This window comes from Moschus berezovskii, chromosome 4 (genome assembly GCF_049115385.1).
Source record: "Moschus berezovskii isolate FMDL1 chromosome 4, NW_MosBer_1.0, whole genome shotgun sequence".
Classification (NCBI taxonomy): Eukaryota; Metazoa; Chordata; class Mammalia; order Artiodactyla; family Moschidae; genus Moschus; species Moschus berezovskii.
This window is the reverse complement of record NC_142463.1, coordinates 97,041,449-97,058,227: the sequence shown is the minus strand read 5'-3', so window position 1 is coordinate 97,058,227 and position 16,779 is coordinate 97,041,449. Positions and strand designations below refer to the sequence as shown.

The 16,779-nt window shown below is 41.4% G+C and overlaps 1 protein-coding gene across 3 annotated transcripts in view; it reads right to left on the bottom strand.

The window, feature by feature from the left end:
• MAN1A2 (mannosidase alpha class 1A member 2) overlaps window positions 1-16,779 on the bottom strand; it is a 184,411-nt gene that overhangs the window by 148,698 nt on the left and 18,934 nt on the right. The window lies entirely within an intron of this gene.

Below are 16,779 nucleotides of genomic sequence, written 5' to 3'. Positions count from 1 at the left end.
TTCATAAACTGATGTGAAAAAGAGATAAGGAGATATAAACATAGGGTCAAAGAGAGATAAGGAAAAAAGATAATAAGAGGGTTGTAAATTTTTTATTTGTTAAATACACATTATGTTGTTGTTGTTTAGTCACTAAGTCATGTTCAACTCTTTGTGACCCCATGTAGTCCACCAGGCTCCTCTGTCCATGGAATTCTCCAGGCAAGAATACTGGACTGGGCTGTCATTTCCTCCTCCAAGTGATCTTCCCAACCCAGGGATCAAACCCACATCTCCTGAATCGGCAGGTGGATTCTTTACCAGTGAGCCACCAGGGAAGCCCCAAATGCTTCTGAAATTTTTACATTTTGGAAATTCCATAGACCTTATAACACAATGGACAAACTAATGTGGACATGATCACTTAAAATTTGCTTTGCTGCTGCTGCTAAGTCGCTTCAGTTGTGTCCAACTCTGTGTGACCCCATAGATGGCAGCCCACCAGGTTCCCCCATCCCTGGGATTCTCCAGGCAATAACACTGGAGTGGGTTGCCATTTCCTTCTCCAATGCGTTAAAGTGAAGTCACTCAGTCGTGTCCGACTCCTAGAGACCCCATGAACTGCAGCCTACCAGGCTCCTCCATCCATGGGATTTGCCAGGCAAGAGTACTGGAGTGGGTTGCCATTGCCTTCTCCAGAATCCTGCAATTCCCTGAACATTTAACCCAGAGAAATTAAGGCTTATGTTCATATAAAAACCTATACACAAGCCAGTCACAAAAAGAAAAATATTATTTAATTCCATTTAGGTGAGAGTCTTAGGGTAGGTTAAAATCAGAAAAACAGCAGAATGATGGTTAGGAGAGGCTTGGGGAAAGGAAAAAATGGGAAGTTATTGCTTAATTGATAAGCAGTTTCAGTTCTGCAAGATGAAAAGATTTCTGGAGATGGATGGTGGCAATGGTTGCACAGTAATATGAATGTATTTAATACCAATGCATTGTACATGTGAAAATAGTTAAGATTGTAAACTTTATGTTACGCACATGTGTGTCAGCGCCAAGTCACTTCGGTTGTGTCTGATTCCTTGCAACCCCATGGATTGTAGCCCATCAGGTTCCTCTATCCATGAGATTCTCCAGGCAAGAATACTGGACTGGGTTGCCATGCCCTCCTCCAGGGGATCTTCCCAACCCAGGATTGAACCTGCATCTCTTATGTCTCCTGCATTGGCAAGGGGGTTCTTTGCCATTAATGCCACCTGTGAAGCTCCTATGTTATGCATATTTTACCACAATTTCAAAAACTGGGGGGAGGATAGAATCCTATACACAAATGATAATAGCAGCTTTATTTGTAACAGGTAAAAACTGGAAATAACTCTCATGTCTTTCAAAAAGTAAATGGTTAAACAAACCACTGTTTATACTGTGGTATAGTCACACTGGGAACACTACTCAGCAATAAAAAAAATAAAGTTTTCAAACATACAACTTGAATGAATTTCAAAGGTAGTATGTGAGTGAAAGAAGCTAGTGTCAAAAGTTACATTCTATATGATTCCTTTTACATGACATTCTCAAAAAGACAAAAACAGGAATAATGAATATATACATTTATATATATCAGTGGATGACAGGAGTTATGGAGAGGGGAGAGGTTAACTATAAAGGAATAATACAGGACAGTTTTTCTGGATTGCAGCACTATTACATACCCTAATTTCTGTGCTTACACATATATGAACATGTGTTGAAAACCACAGAACTATATATCGAGAGGGAAAAAAAAAGACAATTCACAGCCTAATATTAAAAATAAAATGTTAAACATTTAGAGAAAAATAAAATTGGATAACTCACTATGAAAAGGGGCTAATGAGAAAAACAGAAAAAAAGGAGGAATCACAGCAGAGCCATACAATTGGGAACAAACAAGGTCGTTTGGGTAGCAAGAAAAAAATCCATCTGCAGACAGACTAGATATAGGAAAAGTATGGCAGAGAAGAAACAAGGCTGGCCCCAGTATGAATCCAAGGGTAATTCTGGGCTGATCTGTTCAGGAGACTCAGGCAGATGAGGGCATCAGCAGCAGATAAGCACTGAATGAAATCTTAGATAAGATAGTGATTCAGTTCAGTTCAGTCACTCAGTCCTGTCCGACTCTTTGTGACCCCATGAATCACAGCACTCCAGGCCTCCCTGTCCATCACCAACTCCCGGAGTTCACTCAAACTCATGTCCACAGAGTCGGTGATGCCATCCAGCCATCTCATTCTCTGTCGTCCCCGTCTCCTCCCACCCCCAATCCCTCCCAGCATCAGACTCTTTTCCAGTGAGTCAACTCGTCACATGAGGTGGCCAAAGTAATGGAGTTTCAGCTTTAGCATCAGTCCTTCCAATGAACACCCAGGACTGATCTCCTTTAGAATGGACTGGTTGGATCTCCTTGCAGTCCAAGGGACTCTCAAGAGTCTTCTCCAACACCACAATTCAAAAGCATCAATTCTTCGGCCATCAGCTTTCTTCACAGTCCAACTCTCACATCCATACATGACCACTGGAAAAACCATAGCCATGACTAGATGGATCTTGGTTGGCAAAGTAATGTCTCTGCTTTTTAATATGCTATCTAGGTTGGTCATAACTTTCCTTCCAAGGAGTAAGCGTCTTTTAATTTCATGGCTGCAATCAGCATCTGCAGTGATTTTGGAGCCCAAAAAAACAAAGTCTGACACTGTTTCCACTGTTTCCCCGTCTATTTCCCATGAAGTGATGGGACCAGATGCCATGATCTTCGTTTTCTGAATGTTGAGCTTCAAGCCAACCTTTTCACTCTCCTCTTTCACTTCCATCAAGAGGCTTTTGAGTTCCTCTTCACTTTCTGCCATAAGGGTGGTGTCATCTGAATATCTGAGGTTATTGATATTTCTCCCAGCAATCTTGATTCCAGCTTGTGTTTCTTCCAGCCCAGCGTTCCTCATGATGTACTCTGCATATAAGTTAAATAAGTAGGGTGACAATATACAACCTTGACATACTCCTTTTCCTATTTGATAGTGAGAGTCGCTCCAGTCTGTCCGACTCTTGGGACCCCATGGACTGTAGCCCACCAGGTTCCTCTGTCCATGGGATTTCCCAGGCAGGAATCCTGGAGTGAGTTGCCATTCTCTTCTCCAAAGATAAGATAACTATGGTAAATATGCAGGCACCACCAAACTGCCCTTCAATCCCTCTCCCCCTCCTTACCAACTGAAAACATTGTGGCTAGGCCTAGAGAACAGATCCAAGAAGAATCATTTTGCAGTTGGAAAAAAGGTACTTGCAGTAAAAGTACTTAAGCAAAAAGTCAGGAGATAACGATTCTGGTTCCATCTCTGTCCTCAACTCACAGTGTAACCTAACACACATCACCCAAAAACCTCCAAGACCAGTACTTTCCTCAATAAAGATAGCAAGACAGGTAATACTATCCTAATACACTTTGCAGAAAGTGAAGAAGAACTAAAGAGTCTCTTAATGAAAGTCAAAGAGGAGAGTGAAAAAGTTGGCTTAAAGCTCAACATTCAGAAAACTAAGATCATGGAATCTGGTCCCAACACTTCATGGGAAATAGATGGGAAAACAGTGGAAACAGTGGCTGACTTTATTTCTTTGGGCTCCAAAATAACAGCAGATGGTGACTGCAGCCATGAAATTAAAAGATGTTTCCTCCTTGGAAGGAAAGTTATGACCAACCTAGACAGCATATTAAAAAGCAGAGACATTACTTTGTCAACAAAGGTCCTTCTAGTCAAGGCTATGGTTTTTCCAGTGGTCATGTATGGATGTGAGAGTTGGACTATCAAGAAAGCTGAGTGCAGAAGAATTGATGCTTTTGAATTGTGGTGTTGGAGAAGACTCTTGAGAGTCCCTTGCACTGCAAGGAGATCCAACCAGTCTATCCTAAAGGGTGTTGATGGGAAGGACTGATGTTAAAGCTGAAACTCCAATACTTTGGTCACCTCATGCAAAGAGCTGACTCTTTTGAAAAGACCCTGATGCTGGGAAAGACTGAGGGCAGGAGAAGGGGACAACAGAGGATGAGATGGCTGGATGGCATCACCAACAGACATGAGTTTGGGTAGACTCCGGGAGTTGGTGATGGACAGGGAGGCCTGGCGTGCTGCAGTTCATGGGGTTTGCAAAGAGTCAGACAAAGAGTGACTGAACACTTGGCTAGTGATATCCAAGGTGAGTATAAGGACTTAGTAAATTGTAATTTTCTATACAACTGTAAGCCATTGATTACACCAAATCTTTTCATCTCTGTTTTTGCGTGTATATAGTTTTTGGGTTTGCTGTTTATGTGAGGTTTTGCTATAGCAATCTATATATGTGGCACGAGGCTGTTTTAAGTCGCTGGTCTCTTTCCTGCTAAAGAGTTCCTTTAGTATTTGCAGCAAAGGTGACTTTTTGGTGGTAAGCTACCTCATTTCCTGTTGTCTGAAAGTTTTTGATTTCTATATCAAATCTGGATGAGAGCTTTACTGGGTAGAGTATTCTTGATTGTAGGATCTTCATTTTCATCATTTAAATACATTGAGCCACTTCCTTCTGGCCTGCAGAGTTTCAGCAGAGAAATCAACTGATAACTTATGGGAGTTCCTTTGTATGTTGCTGTTTTTCCTTCCTTGCTTTTATTATTTTAAATCTGTCTTTAATTTTTGTCAGTGTGATTACTATGTGTCTCGGCATGTTCCTCCTTGGGTTTATCCTACATGGGACTCTCTGCACCTTCTGAACTTTGGTGGTTGTTTCCTTTGAAACGTTGTGCTGTGCTTAGTCACTCAATCATGTACGACTCTTCACAACCCCATGGACTATAGCCCACCAGGCTCCTCTATCCATGAGGATTCTATAGTCAAGAATACTGAAGTGGGTTGCCACGCCCTCCCCCAGGGGGTCTTCCCAACCCAGGGATAAATCAAGTCTCCCACATTGCGGGTGAATTCTTTACCATCTGAGCCACCAGAGAAGCCCAAGAATACTGGAGTGGTTAGCCTATCTCCTCCAGGGGATCTTCCTAACCTGGGAATTGAACCAGGGTCTCCTGCATTGCAGGTGGATTATTTACCAGCTGAGCTACCAGGGAAGACCTTGTTAGGGAAGTGAATTTTCAGCTTTTTTTCTCTTCAAATATTTTCTCAGATCCTTTCTCTCCTCTCCTTCTGGGACTCCTATAATGCAAATGGTGTACATTTAATGTTGTCCCAGAGGTCACGTATACTGTCTTCATTTATTTTCATTCTTTCTTTTTGTTATTCTGTTCCTCATCAGTGATTTCCAACATTCTGTCTTCCAGGTCAATTATCTGTTCTTCTGCTTCAGTTATTCTACTGTTGATTCCTTCTAGTACATTTTTCACTTCAGTTACTGTACTGTTTCTCTGTTCATTCTTTAGTTCCTCTTCAGTTCAGTCATTAAGTCATGTCCGACTTTGTGACCCCAAAGACTGCAGCACACCTGGCTTCCCTGTCCATCACCAACTCCCAAAGCTTGCTCAAACGCATGTCCATCAAGTCAATGATACCATCGAACCGTCTCATCCTCTGTCATCCCCTTCTCTTCCTGCCTTTAATCTTTCCCAGCATCAGGGTCTTGTCAAATTAGTCAATTCAGATCAGGTGACCAAAGTATTGGAGTTTCAGCTTCAGCATCAGTCCCTCAAATGAATATTCAGAACTGATTTCCTTGAGGACTAAATGGTTTGCTCTCCTTGCAGTCCAAGGGACTCTCAAGAGTCTTCTCCAACACCACAGTTCAAGAGCATCAATTCTTCGGTGCTCAGCTTTCTTTATAGTCCAACTCTCACATCCATACATGACTACTGGAAAAACCATAGCTTTGACTAGATGGACTTTTGTTGGCCAAGTAACATCTCTGCCTTTTAATATGCTGTCTAGGTTGGTCATAGATTTTCTTCTAAGGAGCAAGTGTCTTTTAATTTCGTGACTACAGTCATCATCTGCAGTGATTCTGGAGCCCAAAATAATACTAAGTCTGTCAGTGTTTCCACTGTCTCCCTACCTATTTGCCATGAAGTGATGTGACCAGATGCCATGATCTTCATTTTGTAACTGTTGAGTTTTAAGCCAGCTTTTTCACTTTCCTCTTTAACTTTCATCAAGAGGCTCTTTAGTTCTTCTTTTCTTTTTGCCAAAGGGTAATGTCATCTGCATACCTGAGGTTATTGATATTTCCCCTGGCAATCTTCATTCCAGCTTGTGCTTCATCCAGCCCAGCATTTCACATGATGTACTCTGCATATAAATTGAATAAGCAGAGTGACAATATTCTTTTCCCAATTTGTAGCCAATCTGCTGTTCCGTGTCCAGTTCTAACTGTTGCTTCTTGAACTGCATACAGATTTCTCAGGAGGCAAGTCAGGTGGTCTGGTATTCCCACCTCTTTCAGAATTTTCCACAGTTTGTTGTGATCCACACAGTCAAACGCTTTGGTGTAGTCAATAAAGCAGCAGCAGATGTTTTTCTGGAACCCTTGTCCTTTTTCAATGATCCAATGGATGTTGGCAATTTGATCCCTGGTTCCTCTGTCTTTTCTAAATCCAGCTTGAACATCTGGAAGTTCACAGTTCACATACTTTGGGCCCGGCTTGGAGAATTTTGACCATTACTTTTCTAGCATGTGAGATGAGTACAATTGTGCTGTAGTTTGAACATTCTTTGGCACAGCCTTTCTTTGGGGTTGGAACGAAAACTCACCTTTTCTTAGTTCTTCTAGGTCTTTGTTAAACATTTTTTGCATCTTCTCAATCCTTGACTCCATTCTTTGTCCAAGACTCTGGATCGTCTTCCCTTCCTTATCATTATTCTGAACTCTTTTTCTGAAAGATTGTCTATCTCTACTTCACTTGGTAGTTTTTCTGGGCTATTATCTTATTCCTTCAACTGGGACATAATCCCCTACCATTACATTTTGTCTTAAGTTTCTGCAATTGTGGTTTTTGTTTCACAAGCTATAAGACTGTACTTCTCCTTGCTTCTACTGTTTGCCCTCTGGTAGATGAGGCTATCCAGTAGGCTTGTACAAGTTTCCTAATGGGTGGGACTGGTGGTACCCTAGAGTTTGGTCCTATCCCTCTGGTGGGCATGTCTGTGCTAAGTAAAACTTTAATGTGTTTATCTGTTGAAAGATGGGGCAGTGTTCCCTCCCTGTTCACTGTTTGTCCTGAGGTGTCCCAGCACTGGAGCCTACAGGCTGTTTGGTGAGGCTAATGGTGGCCTCTAGAGGGGTCACATGAATAATTCCCAGAACTGTTGCTGCCAATGTATTTGTCCCAGCAATGAGCCACCAGATACCCCTCACCTCTGAGGAGACCGCCCCCCCCCAATACTAGCAGGTAGGTCTGGCTCAGTCTTTTATGGAGTCACAGCTTTTTTCCCCTGGGTCCTGGTGCACACACGACTTTGTGTGTGCCCTCCAAGAGCAGAGTTTCTGTCTCCCTCCTCCCACCCCCCGTCCTGAGGAAGTCTTGCAATTAAACTTCAAAGCCAGATTCTCTGGGGAGTCTTCCTCCTGTTGTCAGACACCTCCAGGCTGGGCAGCCTGGCATAGGAATCAGAACTTTTATTCCAGTAGGAGAACTTCTGCGCTGCAACTGTTCTCCAGTTTGTAGTTTGCTCATCCACTGGGTATGAGATTTGATTTTATCACAGTTATGCCCCTCCAACCATCGTACTGTGATTCCCCTTGACTTTGGGTGTAGGGTATTTTTTCCGCAGGTTCCAGAGTTTACTTTGTTGATGACTATTCATTAGTTAGTTGTTGATTAGTTGATTCCAGTGTTCTTGTAAGAAGGAGTCAGAGCATGTCCTTTTACTCCTCCATCTTGAGCTATTCTGTCCTCATTTCAATCTCATTTTCAAGAGGCTCCTCAAATTTTGCTTTAGTGCCCAAATTTCTAGATTTTAAATTCCATCAGTTGGGTCAAATTTCTAAATGTTTATTCACCTGAATGACCTTTCTTTTACTTACATCTTTTTAAGATTTTTTTTGTTAACTTTGATATCTTCAACAGATAATCATGGTGAACTTCCATTTGTCTCTTGCTTTTCATCAGTGCCTTGTATCCTTCCGAGTAGTAAAGAATTCTGCATTGTCCAAAGACAAGTCTGGCCTTGTTGTCACCTTATGGGAAGTAATTTGTCTACTTCATAGATGTGCCCTTGTTTATTTATGGTGGGTGCTGGCCACACCAGCTTTTAGGGTGGGGTTGGCCACATCCAACAGTACCACGGTGGGGGCTGGCCATACTAAAAAAAAATCCAACAAAACAACTTAGGGTGAGGTTCTGGGTCATAAAGTATCAGTCAACATGGAGACTAAGCTGCTCATTCATGGAGGCAATCAGTTACTCATTCCTCAAAAACTCTGGACACCAAAGCTCACATGAGCTTACCTGGGTGACAATACACACTGTCACAACTTGATATACCGGAAGAGTAATGTCCTGACTTTATAAGAAGAGGACACTAGAAGCTCTACATCTGGAACCTTCCTGGAATATATGCTATGTGCTTCTTTCCCTTGGCTGATTTTAAACTCCATCCCTTCACTATAATCTGTAATCCTTTCATGAGTGGATAACTTTTAGTGAGTTTTGCAAGTCCTATCAAATTATCAAACCTGAGGGTGGCTTTGGAGTCCCCTGAAATTTCAGGTGGTGTCAGAAGTAAGGGTGGTATTGTGCAGGACTGTGCCCTCAAGCTTTGCAGAATGGCTAACCACTTCCAAAAAATTTCTAATTTTTTCCAAATATCTAATTTTCAAAAAAAATTCCAAAAAATATCTAATCTTATATCTGCAAGTTTGCATGAAATTTGAAATTACTTTTTCAATTATATCCTATGTGTAAGAGTTAAATCATTTTTAATATCCCATAAACAATATTAGGTTTGCATTTTTTGTAAGTTATTATCTCATTTTGTTTTGTTTATCCAGACACTCTTGTCCTTGAAAATCAAAGGCAAAAGACAACAAAACTAATAATTGTTGTTGGCTAGATGTACCAGGCACTGACTTAATCAAATACAAGATTACCTTATTTAGCCCTCACATCAATTTATGAGGCACCCTATACTTAACACTCTTCTCCATCTTATTACTTGGACTGCAAGGAGATCCAAACAGTTCATTCTAAAGGAGAGCAGTCCTGGGTGTTCACTGGAAGGACTGATGCTAAAGCTGAAGCTCCAACACTTTGGCCACCTCATGTGAAGAGTTGACTCACTGGAAAAGACTCTGATGCTCGGAGGGATTGGGGGCAGGAGGAGAAGGGGACGACAGAGAATGAGATGGCTGGATGGCATCACTGACTTGATGGAGGTGAGTCTGAGTGAACTCCGGGAGTTGGTGATGGACAGGGAGGCCTGGTGTGCTGTGATTCATGGGGTCGTGGAGAGTCGGACACGACTGAGCGACTGAACTGAACTGAACTGAAGGCACAAAGATAAAAAGGAAACTGTTTAGGGTATGTATGGATGTGAGAATTGGACTATAAAGAAAGCTGAGCGCAGAAGTATTGATGCTTGTGAACTGTGGTGCTGGTGAAGTCTCTTGAGAGTCCCTTGGACTGCAAGGAGATCCAACCGGTCCATCCTAAAGGAGAGCAGTCCTGGGTGATCATTGGAAGGACTGATGTTGAAGCTGAAACTCCAATACTTTGGCCACCTCGTGTGAAGAGCTGACTCACTGGAAAAGACACTGATGCTGGGAGGGTTTGGGGGCAGGAGGAGAAGGGGACGACAGAGGATGAGATGGCTGGATGGCATCACCAACTCAATGGACATGAGTTTGGGTAAACTCCAGAGTAGGTGATGGACAGGGAGACCTGGCGTGCTGCAGTTCATGGGGTCGCAAAGAGTTGGACACAACTGAGCAACTAAACTAAACTGAACTGTTCAGGGTCACAGAGCTTGTAAGCAGAGGGCCTAAGTACAAACACATGCATTTTAACTTCTTAAATACAGAAACACTGCATTTCACACAAAACATGAATTTCAGAGATTGTCTCTTATTATGTAAACACTGATACTTGTCTCTCAAGTATTTTGGTCCCTTCTTCCTAAGTCCTAGAGCTGTCAGTTTTTAGCTAAGCAGTTGCTGTTGTTATTTTTCAATCGCTAAGTCTTATCTGACTCTTTGCAACCCCATGAAGTGCAGTCCATAGCTAAACAGAGTAGTAGTGTTAGTCGCTCAATGGTGTCCTACTCTTTGCAACCCCACAAACTACAGCCTGCGAAGTTCCTCTGTCCACGAGATTCCACAGGCAAGAATACTAGAGAGCGTTGCCATTTCCCCCTCCAGAGGATCTTCTGGAACAAGGGATCAAACCCAGGTCTCTTGCACTGCAGGCAGATTCTTTACTGTCTGAGCTACAGGGAAGTCCCATAGCTAAGCATACTCTCTTGCAAAATAAAAATTCTATTTTTCAGCCTCCCTTATTGAAACTATCCTATAGATTGGAAACAGACTTCTGTCTTGCTTAAGCCACTGTTATTTTATGATTCTTATGGCTGGTAAATAACCTAGTTTTTGTTGAGCCACTCTCGGTCCTAGAGGTTCTCTTTCTGAGATACTCATTAGTATCTGAGGGCTGACTTGCCACAAATAAACTAACTAACCAAGTTTTGTGACTCACAAAACTCACTAAAACCAAATAATTGGTTTCCTTCTCCAATCAGAGTGTTTAAATAAATCATGTTTGGAAATATTCCGAAGGACAAATACAACCCTAGATTACAGAAGAACAGATAAAATTACATTGAAATCTTGTTCGGCAAAGATTTAGTGGCTATACATTTTCCTTTTATATTCATTCCATCCCTCTTTACTACAGTTTTACTCTTTGCCTACAAACATTAAGTCTTATCCACCTTAAAAAATTAAATAAAAACTTCCCTCAAAACTGCCTCCACCTCTACCTTCACTGGTGTCCCCACCTCCTTCCTTTTACCACTATACTTTCTCAAAGTGCACTACACTTGCTATTTCCACTTTCCCTAATCTCACATCATCCTTCTAGCCACCAAAGTTAAAAACTGATAGCTAAGTTTTTCCTTCCTTTAAACGCCTTCTTTATCCATGGCTTTACCCCAAAATGTTGTATTCCGTTTTCACTTAGTTATTACTCTACTCTTTCTATTCAACATTATCCATCTGTATTTCTTCAACTACTATATCAAAATATATATGGTTGGGGCTTCCCTGGTGGCTCAATGGTAAGGCATCTGCCTACCAATGCAGGAGATGCAGGTTTGACCTCTGGAGAAGGAAATGGCAACCCACGCCAGTATTCTTGCCCAGAAAATTCCAAGGACAGAGGAGCCTGGTGGGCTACAGTCCATGGGGTCACAAAAGAGTGGGACATGACTTAGCAACTAAGCAGCAACATATATGATCAGCTTTTTCCACATTACTAAGTACTCTAGATCCAAATTTCTAACATTATATAAGACACCTGCCAAATACCTCTGATTTAACATATCCAAAACAGAACTGAAGGATTACCATGGTAAAAGGACAATCAGAGGCTAAGCTCATTCATGAACACGGAGTGTTTTTAATATTAGCAAAGTTAGCAACATTTTGAAAAATAGTTGGTATAGTGGATAAAAGAATCCACATGCTAATGTAGGGTACACGGGTTCAATCCCTCTTCCAGGAAGATTCCACATGCCGCGGAGCTACTAAGCCTGTATGCCACAGCTACTGAAGCCCATGAACTCTAGGGCTCTCAAGCCACAACTACTGAACTCATATGCTGCGACTACTGAAGCCCATGCACCCAGAGCCTGTGCTACACAAGAGAAGCAACCATAATGAGATGTCCATGCACTGCAACAAAGAGAAGCCCCTATTTGCTGCAAATAGAGAAAGCCCATGCAAATCAACGAAGACTCAGTACAGCCAAGACTAAAATAAATAAATTGAAAATTTTTTTAATTTTAAAAATAGAGAAAAATTCATAACTAATTGGACTTACCTGAAAAGTGAGAATAGTTTAATAACAGATAATTCTATCCATGTAATTTACTATTAAAGAGAACTTGTATAAAGAAATAGAAAACTGACAAAATTAAACACCCATCCTCCAAACTTTACAGTAAAGGAAGAAAAGAGAACTTCAATTTCATAAAAGGTATCTCCCAATATCTCCAACAAATATCATTCTTCACAGTGAAACTTAAGAAGCATTCCCTTCAAAATGAGAGAAACAAATAAGGGTGCTCACTATCACACTTCTATTTGATTGCACATCTAGTTTTCTTGGTGGCTCAGAGGGTAAACCAATTGCCTGCAATGCGGGAGACCCAAGTTTGATCCCTGGGTCGGGAAGATCCCCTGGAAAAGGAAATGGCAACCCACTCCAGTATTCTTGCCTGGAGAATTCCATGGATGGAGAAGCCTAGTAGGCTACAGTCCATGGGGTCGCAAAGAGTTGGACATGACTGAGGGACTTCACTTTCTTTTTCTAGCTTTGGGCTTCCCTGGTGGCTCAGACAGTAAAGAATCCGCCTGCAACGCAGGAGACCTGGGTTCGATCCATAAGTTGAGAAGATCCCCTGGAGGAGGGCACTGTAACCCACTCCAGTATTCTTGCCTAGAGAATTCCCATGGACAGAAGAGCCTGGTGGGCTACAGTCCATGGGGTCACAAAGAGTCAGACACGACTGAGTGATTAAGCACACTCACACTAGCCAGCAAGTAAAATAAAATGAAAATAAGATGGAAATATAAGAAAAAAATTAAACTTCCCCCAAAATGTCTATATAAAATCCAAAGAATCTACAAGTTATTATAAATAAAAATGCAACAAGGAAGGACAAGAACCTAACAGACAGAAGGTACTCAGTAATTTCCTTCTCTTCCTATTCAATGGATCTCATCTTTCTAGACAACAAGCATTTAAACTTCTGCTGATACATTCTTTCCCAATACTAATAGTAGCATTATTTACATCAGCTTTCATTCATATCCATTATTTCACTGCTAAGTATTCCATGCTCTGTTCTTCTGACTTAAATTTAAGTAACAAGAGAGCCCTTAAAAACTTTGGCATATAACTACCCTCAAACCATTTATAAGGGAATTTTACTAAATTGACCCTAACTAATTTCCAAATTTTATGAAAACTCACCAAAGCCCTTATGAACCAATTAATCGCTGAGTAAATCAACAATACAATTCAATCTTTTAAAAGATAAAAGACAAAATATATACTGGCCCTTGTTTTTAGTAACAAAGTTAGATACTAAGCAACATTTTCAAACACCATATATTTTAATAATACTCAAAAATATTTCAGAGGATCCAGGCAAGCACAACAAAAACAGCTGAAGCTGTTATGCAAATAGCTAGTTATGTACAAGCACAGGCTAAAATGTTTTAGGAAACAACCACAGCAGGGTCAGAAACTAGTACAGAAAACACTGAAATTAACGGTTTTCTACAGAGGTCAGTGGCACGTGCCTAAAGGTGTTAAGACCTTCCAAAGAGAAAGACCTTCCTTCAACATCATGAAGAACTCTTTAAACTCAAAGTAACCAAGAGGTGCCAACTAATTTTAAGAGAGTTGCTCACAAATACAATCTAAGACGATCTACAAAAGCAAATTAATATATCCTATTTGAACAGAAAACAGTGTCATATAAATGACAAAGAACTTTCTGAATGTTACTCTTTTAAGAGAAACCATGTGTTCTTCAGGTATACAGATTTATAGGTAAGAACCAAATAAGACAAGTTCGCTCACATTTGGGCTCACAAATTCTGTAAGAGTGAATCCCATTCTTAAGAAAACAAATTAATGGAAAAGTCCAACTGTTTCTCAATATGAGTAACTGTTAGCCACCTGAAAGAGGATGAAAGCAATTCAAAGCAAAGCATGGTGAAACTTACCGACCCTCAAGTTTCTATACCAAATCAATTACTTTATCATGTGGCTCCCACAAAATACCAACTTCCCTAGTGTTAGCATTTTAATACAGAAGTTCATGAATCATCAACACAAACTGTCTTTACCTTAATTTTAGTTATATACAGGTCATTTATGTGGGTATTAAAAGGTTTTATTTACATAGAGAGCTGCTCTAGATAAATCTAACTTGGGTTTTAGGGGATTTTAGTTTAAATTAATGGTAATTACAGGTTAAATGGGCTTCCCAGCTAGTACAAGTGGTAAAGAATCCGCCTCCCAATGTAGGAGACATAAGAGACAAGAGTTCGACTCCTGGATCAGGAAGATCTCCTAGAGGAAGAAATGGCAATGCACTCCAGTATTCTTGCCGGGAAAATCTCATGGATGGAGGAGCCTGGCTGGCTACAGTCCATGGGGTCATACAGAAGGACACAACAGAGCATCTGAGCCACAACCCACAGATGAAAGTCATTGTTCATTGAATTAACTTCAGCTTAACTCACTGATAATCAACAAATATTTACCAAATGTGAGGAGCATTGAGCTAGGTGCAGGGAACATAACAAAAAGAAGACAAATTATTTGCCCAAAGGAGTTCACAATCTAATAAATACGTAAACAAAATAAGCACAAAACAGGTAGAGCACAGCAGAGGAACTAAGTAACTACAGGTGGGGTACCAGGAGACCACAGGTTAGATAAAAGAGGTAAGACAGCCACAGAAAAGTACAGGCATTTGCTAATAAGCACACATTTCAATTTCTACTTTATTGACTATGCCAAAGCCTTTGACTGTGTTCAGTTCAGTTCAGTCGCTCAGTCATGTCCGACTCTTTTCGACCCCATGAATCACAGCACGCCAGGCCTCCCTGTTCATCACCAACTCCCAGAGTTCACTCAAACTCATGTCCATCGAGTCGGTGATGACTGTGTGAATCACAATAAACTGTGGAAAATTCGTAAAGAGATGGGAATACCAGACCACCTTGAGAAATACCTGCCTCTTGAGAAATCTGTATGCAGGTCAGGAAGCAACAGTTAGAACTGGACATGGAACAACAGACTGGTTCCAAATAGGGAAAGGAGTACGTCAAGGCTGTATATTGTCACCCTGCTTATTTAACTTATATGCCGAGTACATCATGAGGAACACTGGGCTGGATGAAGTACACGCTGGAATCAAGATTGCCGGGAGAAATATCAATAACCTCAGATATGCAGATGACACCACCCTTATGGCAGAAAGCACAGAAGAACTAAAGAGCCTCTTGATGAAAGTGAAAGGAGAGTGAAACAGTTGGCTTAAAGCTCAACATTCAGAAAAGAAAGATCATGGCATCTGGTTCCATCACTTCATGGCAAATAGATGGGGGAAACAGTGGAAACAGTGGCTGACTTTATCTTTCTGGGCTCCAAAATCACTGCAGATTGTGATTGCAGCCATGAAATTAAAAGCCACTCACTCCTTGGAAGGAAAGTTATGAACAACCTAGACAGCATATTAAAAAGCAGAGACATTACTTTGCCAACAAAGGTCCATCTAGTCAAGGATATGGTTTTTCTGGTGGTCATGTATTGATGTGAGAGTTGGGGCTATCAAGAAAGTTAAGCACAGAAGCATTGACGTTTTTGAACTGCGGTGTTGGAGAAGACTCTTGAGAGTCCCTTGGACTGCAAGGAGATCCAACCAGTCCATTCTAAAGGAGATCAGTCCTGGGTGTTCATTGGAAGGACTGATGCTAAAGCTGAAACTCCAATACTCTGACCACCTCATGCGAAGAGTTAACTCACTGGAAAAGACTCTGATGCTGGGAAGGATTGGGGGCAGGAGGAGAAGGGGACGACAGAGAATGAGATGGCTGGATGGCATCACCGACTCGATGGACATGAGTTTGAGTGAACTCCGGGAGTTGCTGGTAGACAGGGAGGCCTGGCGTGCTGCGACTCATGGGGTCGCAAAGAGTCGGACATGACTGAGCGACTGAACTGAACTGATGGTCCAGTAGTCATGCACAGATATGAGAGTTGGATCATAGAGAAGCCTGAGCACCAACGAACTGATGCTTTCAAATCGTGGTGCTGGAGAAGACTCTTGGGAGTCCCCTGGATTGCAAGGAGATCACATCAGTCAATCCTGAAGGAAATCAATCCTGAATATTCACTGGAAGGGCTATTGCTGAAGCTCCAATAATTTGAAGAGCCAACTCACTGGAAAAGACTCTGATGCCAGGAAAGATTGAAGTAAAAGGAGAAGGGAGCAGCAGAGGATGAAATGGTTAGATAGCATCACCAACTCAATGGACATGAATCTGAGCCAACTCCAGGAGATAGTTGGGGACAGAGGAGCCTGGCATGCTGCAGTCCATGGGGTCACAAAGAGTCAGACATGACTGAGCGACTGAACACCACCACAAGCATGACTTGAAAATAGATTTACATAGGAAAATAGCATTAGAAAGGCATACTCTTCAAATAGAAATTAAAAGGAAAATAAAAGCAAATTAGGCAGATCAAGAAACTAAGGACATACTAGATAGAAGTGATAGTGTACAAAGAAGAAGCAACACAATATACCAGTTAGGAAATAAGTTGGTATGGCCACTAGAGTATAGTGTGCAGAATGGAGAAGGTGCAGTAGCGTAGAACAGACTGGGCATGATAAGAGAGCCAGAGAAGACAAAAGTTCAGCCATGAATAAAGTTTGTTTTGCAACTGGAGGACAAAGCAAGCCATTAAAGAATTCCTAATTGAAAAGAGAATACCTGATGGAAACACAGAAGACTCCTAATACCCAAAGCATTCTTGAGATAAAAAACAGA